The 12,181-nt window shown below is 41.4% G+C and overlaps 1 long non-coding RNA gene across 1 annotated transcript; it reads left to right on the top strand.

Annotated features, from left to right (window-relative positions):
- The first annotated feature begins 932 nt into the window (after window positions 1-932).
- Window positions 933-6,426, top strand: LOC135718272 (uncharacterized). The gene is made up of 2 exons (XR_012337797.1): window positions 933-1,080; window positions 5,782-6,426. It is a non-coding gene; the product is annotated as an uncharacterized lncRNA (long non-coding RNA).
- The last annotated feature ends 5,755 nt before the right edge of the window (window positions 6,427-12,181 follow it).

Raw genomic sequence — 12,181 nt, 5'->3', positions numbered from 1 at the left:
TTTAAACCGAATTTACAGTGTACCTATTTGTAACAACAAAGTACCTCTACAGTACGTACTTGTAAATATAAGGGAACAATATGTTAAGTTTGGGGTAATAAGGGGCCAGTTGTTCAAAAAGTTTAATCTGGATCAAAATGATCCGGATTTGGAAATCACATTTTTTCCTATTCAGGATCAGGTAATCCGTCTTACTTTTATGCCGGTTTTTCAAAGCAACATTGGATTGGATCACCCTGATCCAGATACACAGTTTTCAAGATTACCAAATCCAGATTACCTGTGCTCTAAATGGGACAACATATCACAACATTTGCTACCAGCTATGTGAATAACAGGTAGAAGAACCAATATGGGATCACTGTAAGAGTTTTTAATTTTGAGACAAAACACAAAAATAACATAAACATCCATTTATAATTTCTTTTATGAACCCTCATCTGAGTCACCAAAAATAAAAAAACAAATATACATTAACAAATACATTGTGGACGCACAAAGGACCTTTAAGTGTCTTTTCTGAGCTCCTGTGACTGCTGGCTCTACCAGTAAGGGTCCAGGTTGTATTTCAATAATACAGTAGGGCTGAGATCCAGAATGAATGTTTCCTCACTTTCCTTTACAATCGTAGGCTCACCATCCCCTACAACACCTCGAATCCCATGCAGAGCTTTATAGTTTTCACCTCCAATAATGTCCAGAACCACATCTATGTATTCATCAACACTACTCATTGCAAAACAAGATGTGCAATTGAGCTTTTAAATGGAGTTCTGAAGAGACGCTTTGCAAGCCTTAACTACTTGCGAGTGGAAATGAAAGCGTCAGCGTAAGTTCTACCAGGAAGACTCTAATACCACGTCATTCATTCATAAAATCGGCTTGCCAATCACAGCTCAATGCCGACTATTTAAACGCTGAACTAACACTCTCTCCTCCTGCCCGTAGGTGTCGTAGCTGAAGTTCGATTGCTCGATGCTTAGTGCAAACCAAACGTTTTCGAAGCGATTGTTACTCGTACGTACCACGCAGAATCGGATGTCAAACCGCTCGCCCTTCCTCTGCTTATTTGTGAATTCGGTATGTTTACTCGGCCCGCAATGTTTTCGTGCCAATGTAACCTTTTCCCAGGATCTTTCATTCACGAAATGCTACTCGGTTTCATCTGCCACTCGTTCTCACAGACTGCAACACAAGGTTACGGTAGGCGTTGTTTGACCAGCCCCTTCGAACGCAACTCATCTTTGCCAAAGTCCCTTATTTAGGGAAGCTCGCAAATTTGGCACAAAAACGCAATGAATGAGGCCGTTTCATTTCAATGAACAGATTAATACAATGCAGTCCTGTTTAACGTAAACTGTAATCGACCAAAGCAACTCACTGGACGCTTGCACAGGTGTCACTGATGATTGCCTGAGCTTCGGCCGCAACAGGTGTCACTGATCATATTGAATGCCTGAGGAGTTACGGTTCATGGTAAACACCGAAGGGTGATGTCTTCCTAACTAAAATATCTCTGTCTTCTCAACTAAACGAGACTCACCACGCGAAGGCTCCGTAAAGCAAACATGTGTATATATATATATATTATTTTTTTTAATGGCATTATTCATCCTGAAAGGCGATCGCGTTTTAACAGCACGGCATTAACGCGTGAGTAAGTTAACGTCAAAGACCCGAACGCAACGGTCTAAGTGAATTACGTGTTTGTTGTAAACAAATTGTGTAAAATGCGTAAACGACAAAATGGTGTAAATTTTTCATGTGTCTGCCTAAAAACCAAGGTAAGGTCACTGCTTTACATAATTTTCCTGAATATGTCTAATTTATACAACCTTCCCGATTGCCTACCTGTTCCGACCAATTTAAGGGACTTAAATGTTACCTATTGTATTTGTCAGTTATTGCAGTCTTTGACCAAATATACGGGATGTCTTATTTTAGTTGTGAATGTCATTGTTAATGTCACTGTTAACATCTCTATGCAGGCTGCTCAACACTGACGATAGGCCACATTGGCATACTAACAGAGGAATAAGCACGCAGTCGTAACGCTCAACTTGCATTTCTTGCGCAAATCGCGAGTGTTTGTCTGGTTATGTTGGTCAAATGTACAATTATCACTGTTTCATCCGACGGCCGTTCGAAACGCCGTTGTCACTTATACAGTTGAAATCAATTTATTGCATTTCATAAGAATTGTGGCATTAAATGCACTGTCATTTTAATTTGGTGTGAGGTAAGTTACATCATTAAAATTATTTTTCTGATCTAGTGTTGGGCGATATTATCCAGAGATCTCATCATAACGCAGCCCGTGAGATTGCCGACACGATAGTACTGGGAATGTGACAATTTATTTCCTCTTATTTAATATAGCAATGCTGACATCGCGGGCACGCGCGTAAAATCTGCTTCTGCCCGCGCGGCAGAATGCGTCTCACTTTTACAATGCATCTCATGCAATATCCAGTCCTCGTCGCAAGGTTGTATGTTTTCACTAAATACGACAATAAATACGTCAAGTCCGACCACCGGAAGCGTTTGATATGTTTAGTTTTCAACTCGGAGGTGTTTTTAGTTCACAGCAACGGTTTATAAATGAGTGTCACTTTCAACCGGTCGGTATGCTTCCACTAAACTCTGGACACTAATGAAACGTTGATGGACCACAATATATCTTTTATCTTGGTGCTGAAACATGGTAATATGGAGGAGATTGTATTTAAATAAATCGCGAAAATGTGCATATTACATTTCTTGTAATAGACTACAGTGAACGTCATGTCAGAATGTCCACTGCAGGCATCGTTCTAAAAATAATGGTTACCACGGGTCCGATGCCCATTCCAACTAAAGTCTGATGCCCACTCTGACTAAAACAGTAAATGTTTATAATTTAATTTGAAAGTACTAACAAAGTTCTACCTTCTGTTAAAATTTCATGAAAATGTCTGATAAAATGAGAAAGTTATAAGCAAAAACATGTGAATAAGCAGCATTTTGGTCACACATCATATAACTTTCCTCTGATTTCTAATATTAAAAATACCATAACTTTCTCAATCTTCAACGGACTTTTACAATCCTGGTATCTTTGTAAATTGGAATGTCGGCTCTGTCTAGTCATGTGATAGATTTTGAGCTTTGGGGTTTTTTGAAAATTTTCATCATATCTATTTAATATATTTAAATACAAGTCACCAGACCGACCAGCTTAAGCAGCTGGCAACACCTTCGTTTGCAAACCTCTTAAACTTTGTTGCACATCACTGATGCCTTAGCGGTTTGAAAATTACCTTGTAACAGGGAATGGAACTCGCTCTCATTGATTTTAAACCTAGTGTGCATTTTAACCACCCTAGTGCGAGAAGTCCACGCTACATGCATTACAAGTTCAGGTGCAGCGAAGTCAAAGCATTACTCGTGTATTGAAAAGGTAGTTTCTCATAAGGCAAATCATGCTATGCACATTGGTGTTGCAACTGCAGGTTATGTAAGGATGGTATGTGAAAGTGTTCAGCATAATTAAGTTAAACTTTAATGGATAAACAAGTCAATTGCATGTTGTCAAAGACTTTTGGTGAAGTCTGACTCACAGCATCGTCTAAAATATGTTCTCTTAAATGTTCGAAGGTCCCGTGTCAACAGAACCATGCCCCGGAAATGATCTGGGATCGCTTACATGGAGAAAACCTAGTAAAATTGCCGTAAGATACACGTAAAGTATTCAGAGTGAACAAGGGCAAAACGATGCGTAAGCGTCACCACAACAAGTTATGGTTTAGCTCTTCGACGCTGGAATTTAAACACAGCTCAACATTCACAATGAGATGTCTGCAATCTGGACTAAAGCAGAGACCAGGGAGCTCCTCGCTATACGTGCTGCTAAAGCTGAGATCATTCACATGCATGACAGAGCAGCGCATCACGCGCTCCTCATGATCTCCCAAAAACTATGAGTTCCGAATAACTGCCAAACTTCAGAAGCGTCGAAAAGACAAGCACGTGCAGGACTTTACATGCATCACACGTCTTTACGGCTTTTCACAGTAAGCATGACTCCGAAAAATCATTGGCAGAATAAATGGCCCAAAATTTAATGATTCCAGACAAATCCTGGAAGTTTTTCTGTGTAGTATCATAATCTCTCTGTGAGAAGGGCAATTGATGGCGTCGGCTATCATTGATAATATGGTCTATTGACATAACCTGATCCCGCACCTTCTAGTTTCAAGATGTTAATAACACTTCAGTCAAGACACTAAGCATTCAATTGCGTATTGTCCGTTCAGATTTAGTTTATACAGCTTAGATTAATTTACTTCCATTTTACTAACCTTTCTAGTCTATAATTATTAATCTTAAAATTCAAAAACCATAAATTCTTTCTCAATCAGTTTCATGTTAATTGTTATGATTCTGTTTTCCTAGGTAATTTTTCTGCCATTATTATGCTTGCAATTCAAAGCCATAGCCAAAATCCCATCTTTTACTACATAAATACTTCGAAAAGTTAATACACTTGAAATGCAAAGTTTCATCAGTTTTCTATAGTTTTAAGCTGCATAATGATCACGGTATGATCAAGCATATACTGGTGGTGGTGTAGGTTACTCAACCATGTCTCATTTCTCGCTAAATTAATCTGTGGCATAGCGTGCTTTATCGGAATATTGTTGCTTTTCATCACAGCCTCCGACATGGCATTCACAGCCTCCGACATGGCATTCGCAGCCTTTCTCACTATAGGGTATATTGTTGCCCCATTGCATGGCTCTCGTGACCTCCTTGCTGCGTGGCCTATCATTGCCCTATATCCAGCATTCACAGTCGTCTGCTATACTGCAAACTGTTGACTTGTATCATGGCCTTCTCGCTAATCAGCATATCATTGCCTTATCATGGGCTCCCGCTCGTTTTTCGCCATGTAACTTATGGTTTATCTGTATCACGGCCTCCTCGTTACTTTGCATATGGTTACATTGTGTCATGGATACCACAACCGACTTATTACATTGCATATGTTGCCCCGCATCTATCCTCCACAGCCTTTATAATGAGTCGGCATATCGTTGCCCCGCATCATTGCCTTCGCGGTCTTCACGCTACATGGGAAGTCGTTGCCCTGTAACAGGCTTTGTCGCATACAGCATATCATTGCCCCGCATTTACCCTCCGCTGCCTTTATCGCTATTTGGCATATCATTGCCCCGTATCTGTGCCTTCACGGTCTTCACACTAAATTGCAAAACGTTGCCCTGTAAGTGTTCTCCACGGCCTTCTCGCCTATCGGGGCTATCGATCAACATGGCCTATCGTGGCTTTACACATCGCCTATCGGGGCTATCGATCAGCGTGGCCTATCGTGGCTTTACACATCGCCTATCGGGGCTATCGATCGACGTGGCCTATCGTGGCTTTACACATCGCCTATCGGGGCTATCGATCGACGTGGCCAATCGTGGCTTTACACATCGCCTATCGGGGCTATCGATCGACGTGGCCAATCGTGGCTTTACACATCGCCTATCGGGGCTATCGATTGACGTGGCCTATCGTGGCGTTACATATATTGCCCATCGGGGCTACCTATCCACGTATAGCCTACCGTGGCACTTTACGACGAAGCATTTTGTAATTCTTATCCTAATCCTTTTGTGTGAATCAGACATTAAAGTGAATGCCTATGCCTATCGTGGCTTAATTTTTGGGGGGGTTCCAATAAATAGCTTTTATAGCTTAAGAAGTCTGATTCCTTAACATTTTCTCTTGTTTCAGGATTGACATCTCTTCGATTTCCTAGCAATCAAGCCAGTTGATCTATTTCACTTTTGGGGGTAGGCTCCGCCCCTGCCTTCAACATCAGGCAGGATCTGCCGGACTACAGCTAGACCCGGACGAAAGGCGGGGCATACGCCAAAATAATCTATACGAGACTCAAGCATCCATTTAATTGAGTCTGATTTGAATTTCTGTCTTTTAATTCAACATGGAATAAATGTCATTCAAACGTTCACTTGCCTTCTGAGTCTTTATGGTAGAAATGAAAGCGTCAGCGTAAGTTCTACCAGGAAGACTCTAATACCACGTCATTCATTCATAAAATCGGCTTGCCAATCACAGCTCAATGCCGACTATTTAAACGCTGAACTAACACTCTCTCCTGCTGCCCGTAGGTGTCGTAGCTGAAGTTCGCCTCCATCCTCCCCACCACCACCAGGTTGTTCCCTGTTCTTTTGTCCGGGGGTAGGCTCCGCCCCTGCCTTCAACATCAGGCAGGATCTGCCGGACTACAGCTAGACCCGGACGAAAGGCGGGGCATACGCCAAAATAATCTATACGAGACTCAAGCATCCATTTAATTGAGTCTGATTTGAATTTCTGTCTTTTAATTCAACATGGAATAAATGTCATTCAAACGTTCACTTGCCTTCTGAGTCTTTATGGTAGAACCACAGAGAGCATGCAACATAATACTAGCGTGTATGTCCTGCACAACATCTCTACCAGGTGCAATGTCCCTCCCTGTGATGATGTTTATGATGCACCTGAGCCGTTTGAAGAACCAGACCAACCTCTGGCATTCTGTCAGAATGAGGGACTGAGTGGACGTATAGTAAGGGATGCCATTGTTAGACATTGTTTTTGACAGGCTCATCTATGATGATTGTTTCTTTGAAATTAATGACAGGCTGATGAATGACATAAAAATTGAATATATTATTTTTGTTTGTGATTGAAATCTGTTTGGGGATTATTTCATATTTCATTATTTTTACTTTACTGAATAGCTTAATCGGTAGCCTTTGTCTATACTATATCTACTTTATCACTGTTACAACGGTTACACAAGTCAAGTTCAAAATATAAATAAAAGTATATACACTAAATGAAACAAATGTGTTATTTGACCAATTTTAAAGTTTTTCTACATTTCCCTCCTGGAATCCACCTTTAAATCCTACCCCCTGTTGGGATCAGGATAATCCAGTTTTTTTGGATCAAAGTTATCCAAATCCTACTGACAAGTTTTGAACAACACAAACTGAAGGTTTGATCCAGATTTAAACTAGGATTGGATTCTGTGATCTAATGTGATTTCAGATTCCTTCTTTCCCTTTTGAACAACCCATTTTCAAGATTTGATCCAATCTGATAACCAAAATCCGATCAGCTTACCTTTGAACAACTGGCCCAAGGGGGTAAAAATATGAGTATTTAATCTGGACCGCAAAGTCTTTTAACACAATAAAATACATAAAAAGCAAATGCTATTTAACGTTATTATAAAATCCAATTTATATCAGGCACATATATGGTCAGCACAGTAGCGCTATATGGGTCCTACATCGACAGACACAGGTTCAGTGTTTCCCATACATTGATTTATCTGTGGTGGCCCACCACAGAATCAACACTGGCCCCCACAAATAGAATTTTCATGATTCCCATTTACATTTTTATTTCACCATTTTAAACAGCTTAATTCGGCTTAAAATATAATTTGATATATAATACAGATACAGATCAAAGAGTAGAAGTGAAACATATTTCAGGTGCCAACACTAGATCAAACTCACACACAACATGATGACGTCACATATATGCTAATAAACGGGTGACGTCATCACCACCACAGTCTGCTCAAAATCCTGTGGGAAACACTGAGGTTTCAAGTGCGGCGCCAGCGCGAACAGTCACAGACAGGTGTGCAGGGAAGCAGAGAGCATCATCTGCTCGCGAGTCTGTTGCAGTTGTCAAAAGTGGGGACAATAAACACCATTACGAAACTAAACAGACACTTTGAAGAAACTTATCCTCAGGTCCGAGGTAAGGTGCAAAAAATAAATAACTTAAAAAACCTGGTATGAGTGACCCACACGGATCCTCTCACTCACTGGCCAACAACGAGCTATGAGTCATCGAGCCATCTATGAGTGTTCACTGAAAATACAGTGGATTTTAGGAAAGCATAATGTCACAGGTAGGAGCGGACCACCACTTTCGTGAGTCTCGCTCCTCCCTCAGTTCCACCCCGAGGAGATCACAAAAACACCCCAATGACCAGACGGATGAGAGCAAATAGGATAAAACAATATTTATTAATTAAAAAGGGAAAGGGGTGCTTAAAATGGCCAAGCTCTCTGGGTCTGGAGAACTTTGGATCAGAGTCACTTCTGACTCTCACGGGGATTTGCAGGTAGGTCTTTCCAACTTCCTCTTTTTATCCACACGTAAATTACAGGTGAGTATTCTCAGCTTTCGCTCCTTGTGTCTTCCAGATGGACTACAGGTGGACGCTCCAACCTCCCTTTCTGGACGTAAGAGCAGATACAGGTAATTACACTGGTGAATGGATAGGTAAGTACCTTAACTGGCAACCTTAGGCATGTTGGGGGGTCCGCTGGGCTTACAGCGTGGGCGTCTAGAGGGTATACAGGTGTGTGCCTGGGCTTGAAGTTGGAGACCTCTAGAAGGTATACAGGTGCGTGCCTGGGCTTGGAGCTGGAGACGTCTAGAAGGTATCCGGGTAAGTACACTGCACTTGGAGCTTCAAGGCGTACAGGTTGGTATACAAGGAGTCACACTGGGCTCTTGGCTTAAGGCGTACAGGTGAGTATACGGGTAGGTACACTGGGCTCCTAGCTTTGGGCGTACAGGTGAGTATACAGGTAGGTACACTGGGCTCTTGGCTTTGGGCATCTAGGTGAGTATACAGGGGGGTACACTGGACTCTTAGCTTTGGGCGTACAGGTGAGTATACGGGGGGGGGGTACACTAGGCTCTTGGCTTTAGGCGTACAGGTGAGTATACAGGTAGGTACACTGGGCTCTTAGCTTTGGGCGTATAGGTGAGTATACAAGGTACACTGGGCTCTTGGCTTTGGGCGTATAGGTGAGTATACAGGTAGGTACACTGGACTCTTAGCTTTGGGCGTACAGGAAGTTTACAGGGGAGTATGCTAGGCTTTTAGCTGGAATGGATGCAACTCACAGGCCCGTAGATAGGCGGACGTCAGGCTTTAGCTCTTCGTGCCTCAGGTGGCTGGAGAGGATGTATATGCACACAGCGAACTTCTAGCCTTCCTCACTAGGACAGACTTTTAAGGAACACTTTGACGTTGACTTCCAACACGTAGTGTAACTGTCCCGCGATGTCACAGAGCCCTTGGCTCTGACCTGCAGACTGGCAGCAGACAAACACACAGATTCCCTTTAACAGTATAATACTCCAGTGAACATTTAGGGAGAGATACAACACTTCTTTGCTTCGGGCAAGAAGGGCAGATGGAGGTACAGGTCGAGGCTGCTGCACGTTGGGCCTAGCACGCCCACAGATGGTATCACAAAAGTGTGTAGGTCGAGGTAAGGCGCCACACCATGTGATGTACTGCTCGAGTGGGCCAATCGCTTCCCTCTCTTCTCTTCCAAACAGCGGGACAAGAGATCTAGACAGGGGCGGGCATCTGAAAGCACTCAACAGATGTATAATTATACACAGAGACAGCACGTATGCTTTTTCCACGCAGCAGCCAATTAAAGTTTTTCCTCCTTCGATACTCCACACAACATTCACAGCAAATTCTTACTACATACGGTTGCCAGGCCACCACCAGGCAGGGGAAAGGGGCTAATGAGTCGCAGTCGGGTGTATATATATATGACAGCCGCCCAACGTCACCACTCCACTCTTCTGTGACAGGGTTCCTTCTTTCGACCTAAGGAGTGATGTCTGACAACACTGACAAAACACAACACTACAATTTCTCAGGTGTACACACGTCAAAAGACTCAACCACCACACTCCACACACTCACGGTGAATTAAGGTCAGAATCACAACATTGGGCCGGGGCTATCATCCTGGATAGTCGAAAGGCTGGTGAAGAGGATGACCATATGAGAACGTCGAGACCACGATCTTCAAAACCCACTCCTTCCTCTTCTCGGCCAGTTCCGGCCAACCCACCGATCCTTGACACAAGTGGGGCCGCTCACGCACTGATCGAACACACAGGGAATACACTGGGATACAGTTTTAGCATGGGTGTCACTGGCAAGACAACAATTCCAACGTAACTCACGGTTTCGTTGACTCTTAATACTTCCCGCTCTCTTCCAGATGTCTGGTGTATCCAAGGTCGATAGTACAACAATATCTCCGTTCCTTCCTCTTCTCAATGCGTTTCTGGTGACTTTTCAATGTACACGATCTCTTCAAGGTAAACAGTACATATCAACACAAATACTTCAAAAGGAATGCTTTAACACTCAGCTCCGTTTTTCTTCAGCCCAATCCTTTGTTTTGACTTTGCCCAGTCTGCAATATCCGCATCAATACGTCTCTCCAAACACACTGATCGCTCCGTCACACCCACAGCGTTTGCCGGAATAAACTTCTCCTCGACTGTTCCCCGGGTGCCTTATTTATGTGCCTCCTCTTCTCTGAAATGCCCAATCACCAATCGCCATGTTCACTTCGCACACCTGTTCCTTATAATCCCCAAATTTGTTTGCCCGGAGTTGCCGGAACTGGCTGTGTGTTTCAAGGACAACGGTCCGGGTGGAATTATTTCCGCCTTTTGGGTTCCGCTGTATAAAGTCACTCCGTTACAATAACAAGCCCTTTACAGATGGGAAAATAGTAAAGGAGTGCGTGGATGCTGCATTTTTGGCTCGACGTTTAGTTGCGAGTCAGCATTCTCAACATTTAACATTATCAAAAGTAAATGCATGTCAAGAATGATCAATGAACATTGTTTTTTTTAACTAGGAGTTTTTATGCTTTCGTCTTTAAGTTCAACTTAGTTCAGCTTATTTCATTTAATTTTCATTTGAGCTTATTTACATTTTTATAGACTTGAAGGAACAGTACAAGTTAAGAGAGAAATGTTTTCCTGCACGTTTTCACTGGCAGTTTACTTTTGCCTGTTTGTGTTTCTGACTGATATTGATGATGATCTTTTACCAGTGCAACTTGAAGCACAGAAGAGAGTGTTCAACATTACATCTACTTAAGTTTCAAAAATGGGTTGAACCTGACATGGTCTGCCATACTTTTTATTTGTGTTTTTTCTGTTAACTTTGACCCCAAGAACCAATAATTGAAGGGTCTGCTCCGCCAGAAATATCGCAAAAAATTGTGGCCATTTTAGTGTAAGCACCCTTTATTTTTATCAGAAAATTGTGAAAAAATTTTTTTTTTTTTTTAACCTCAGTGAGTTGGGTGAGCTGTCAATAAATGCATTCCAGATACACAGAACACATGTGCTGACAACGTTCACTAAAAAAATAACTCTTAAAACACATTTCTGCATAATTTTGCATCAAATCAATGCAAAAAAGTAGACATTTTCTCACTTTTTTCCAATATTTTCATATTTACTTCATTGGCAATCAACTATTCCCCCAATTTATGACATCAGTCAACATGCCATTCTTTTCACCAAACAGTATACTCTTTCCACAGAAAAAATTATACAAATCCAACCAAAATCAATGAATCTGTGATGATTTTACTACTAGTTGACGATCAACAGGCTCAGAACCTTAATAGAATTTTTGGTTACTTTCAAAATTCCGAAAGACATACTGGATAACATGATTGTTAATGTCCACATTATTAAACATCATGGTCTAGGGATCTTTTTAATTACAACATAACCCTGTTCTCCCAATAGAAATGTGTCACACAATAAATATAATACAGCAAAATGACTTTAATTATTTTATTGCCTCAGATGACAACTATTACAATTTTAAAGAGACACTTCACCCATTTACAGTTTTTTACAATCACTTTGCTACTATTTTCAGAACCTTGATGTCATTTTTCACAACTCTAGACACAAAACTCACAACCAAAGATCAAAATGCACATTTTTCAAAACTCTTAACTCTTTTCTCAATTGCTTGGATACAATACACATAAAACTTGGATCATTTGTTCATTCAACCAAAATCACATGTTCAATATGACACAACTTAACATCAAAGTACTACTGTTTCAAAAGGCTATTCACACATCACATTTCAAATAAGTGTCTATTCATTTTCTTACAATGATCTAACTATCAATCAATACAACTGCCCAAAATGATAAGTAACTGTTGCATTATTCGTAATAGTTGTATGGAAACAGACAAAGAATCTTCCATGTTTACTGAAAATCATGAAAGT

The sequence above is a fragment of the Paramisgurnus dabryanus genome, chromosome 10 (genome assembly GCF_030506205.2).
Source record: "Paramisgurnus dabryanus chromosome 10, PD_genome_1.1, whole genome shotgun sequence".
Taxonomy (NCBI): Eukaryota; Metazoa; Chordata; class Actinopteri; order Cypriniformes; family Cobitidae; genus Paramisgurnus; species Paramisgurnus dabryanus.
This window is presented reverse-complemented; position numbering and strand designations above follow the sequence as displayed.